General features: G+C 41.8%; 1 pseudogene; it reads right to left on the bottom strand.

Annotated features, from left to right (window-relative positions):
• Positions 1 to 354: 354 nt before the first annotated feature.
• On the bottom strand, positions 355 to 1,467 carry LOC147422891 (uncharacterized; annotated as a pseudogene).
• Between the last annotated feature and the right edge of the window lie 1,521 nt (positions 1,468 to 2,988).

Raw genomic sequence — 2,988 nt, forward strand, 5'->3', positions numbered from 1 at the left:
CCAGAGAATGGATTACCCGGACAAACCTGCATCCCGTAGTATATCTTCTTTAGCTTCTTTAGTAGAAGATCGTTTGGCTCGTTTGATTGCTAACCACATGTCTTCTACATGTCAACCTTGAGGAGGATGTCTAGCTTGAAATCTGTTATTATCATACACATATCTTCACCCATTTGCATCTAGCCGAAGTGATGCATGTGCTTTACAACATCGACAAAAGCTCTTTCCACCATCTTTGAATTGTCCCATCTTACATTGAGCTGGATGGTCCCCAATGCACATCATTAGGATTCCTCGCAGCTTCGTTGTTTCATCTCGAAGCCCTTGATGAATACGGCTTTTGTTGTAGGCATATTAAGCTTCGAAACCATCTAAAAATAAGCTTTCTAGATCCAGAAGCAATGGTTGTCGGAAAGAAGACAGAATGTCTCCATGCTTCTTCTCCAACTCTTTGCTTGATAGGGGAAGAGACAGTATTGGAATAGAACCAAGAGTAGATCGTTTTCCTCCATTCAAGACAGTAACCTCAACTACTGCACTATCCTTCATAGTTGTTGATGCTGCCTGAAATCCATCCCAGTGCAAAAGAAGAGAAAAATTTCTTGGGTCTCCTTTGATAAGCTCTCTCTCTCCCCGAATATTCTTTTTACACCTAGTACATGTGAACTCGAGGCTTGTGTGTCCTCATTCCAGCTACTGAGAAGCTCTTTACTTGACAAACACTTAGGAAATGCATGATATGTCATCTTGCACTTGTCATTTTGACACACAACTGGAGCCTCCCAAAGGGCATCAGGATTCCAAAAGTCTTGGTAAATCCGCATCTTCTCTCCATCTCAAACTTCTTGAATGAAGTCAGGAGACTGAGAAGGCTCCTTAACCAACCACCATTCTCGAGCTCTCCACATGCTTAAGAAATCATGACAATATTCTTCACTTTGACAGAGACACCTCAATTGATCTATCAACGATGTGTATAAGAATGGCATCATCTCTTTTCTGCTTCTACTGCACTTTGAACATCTTTCACAACATATAAGGCAATCCCGTTGACAACGTCTTGATCGGATTCCATCGATGCAAACACACATAGAGGTGTCTCGATCAGCATCTTCCTGGCTCGGTGGAAAGACTTGTGGTTCATGGGGATGACTTTCGCTGCCAAGACATAGTTTCCATTCCTGAGGAATGACCATACCTTTGTCTTTATAGAGCTTTAGTATTTCGGAGAAGTTACTAGGTGTATTGAAATCATTAAGACTTCCATTCCAATCAGTGCTCTTGTCTGTCAATAGCTTAGCAAGACATTTCTCCTTACCTTCACAAACAGAGCCTAAGCCCTGAAATAAGATACGCATCACATCATCCTGAAGCTTTATGGAAGCTCGATGGGAATCCATCACAGATTGGATTCTAATAATGGTATTCCAAATAGCTTCGTTGAGAGCATACTCGTGATTGTGCTATGTGTTCATTCTGTAAAATACGTTATTCACACGTCACTACCAACCCATGAGAACTTGACTCCATGAATCATTAGAGAAATAGATTGCTAATTCCAATCCATGAGATTGCTATCTTGTTAGCACTTAGCATAAGTTTAGCATGTTAAGCCTATCATTTATCTCTCTCTCTCTCTCTCTCTCTCAAAACGATGACTCATGACTTTTTCGTATGATTTAAGTTGTAAAGCTTTTATGGTGATACCTAAATGGTTTGTCCACGTTGGGGTATTCTAGCATTGGAACCTATGTCCTAATGAGTTCATTAGATTAGGTATTCTAGTTTTGGAACTCTGAATGGTTTGTACACGCATTTTCTGGTCACGCGCAAATAACTAAACCTACATAGTTCAACTATGCATGCATTGGCCAATCACGATTGCTCACATACACACGTCTGCTTCGGGCACGCAAATGCTGTACTACACTTCCCAGCATTTCATCCATAAGTGGTATCTTGTGCTGCAGTGCATACTCAAAGCAGCCTACCATGGTCCCTACTCCATACGCATCTTCATTGATCTTCTTACTGCGGATGCCCACACTCCTACAAGCTCATCGCACTCCTACAAGCTGACAATGTCTCAGCTAACGAAGGTGATTAATTTAGGGCAACTCCATTAATCACCCTGCCCATTCTCGCTGTCATTTACCAACAGGGTGTCTCGTATGAGGATTTCAATCGCGATCTCCAAAAAACTGCGAGAGAAAGCAACACTGAAGAGCATCTCATTACACAGAGCGCCATCCCTTCTATTATAATCACCCAAACCCACAGAGCGCCATCTCATAAAAGATTTCCCAGTTGGTTATTATTGTTGTATAAGCATTGTTGTTTGCTCTCTCTCTCTCTCTCTCTCTCTCTCTCTCTCTCACAATAGAATTATCTTCAAGTCCTTGCATGGATCGAATGCTCAACCCTAGCTATTTTTGGATTGGACAATCAAATGCCCTGATCAGAGACTAATTTTAGTGTGTCTTGTCTTCCTACCAAATTGTTCGATGTTGTACATGCTTTGCCAACCTACATTAATAAACAAGTGTTTTATGTTTTGATCATACTAGTTGCAAGGCAGCAGGGAGGGTAATGAAAGGACCCATTGTCAATCTAAAACATAAAACGGATTTGTAGCTAAGCCCAGAAAAGCACCGGTCACATGCCCAAGCTCGAAAAAATACGCTTCTTATCTCTGTTCTCATTCCCACCGACGTCAGCTACCTGCACGGCTACCTCTGCTTAAAGTTCTTTCTTACCGTGCAATACATAAAGCAAACCTGCGGCCTGTAGCAGTTAGCGGCCTTCATCTCATGAGATGTGCCTTGTCAATACTACCTTCAAGGCTTCAATCGAAGAGGATGGATAACATAGTAAGTTAAACATACCCGACGCATATTATAAGGGCTTCTGTTTTACCCGAAGGAACTGATGATAGCTAGACCTTGAAGAGAGAGAGAGAGAGAGAGAGAGAGAGAGAGAGAGAGAGAG

The sequence above is a fragment of the Adiantum capillus-veneris genome, chromosome 26 (genome assembly GCF_014529385.1).
Source record: "Adiantum capillus-veneris isolate H3 chromosome 26, ASM1452938v2, whole genome shotgun sequence".
Lineage (NCBI taxonomy): Eukaryota > Viridiplantae > Streptophyta > Polypodiopsida > Polypodiales > Pteridaceae > Adiantum > Adiantum capillus-veneris.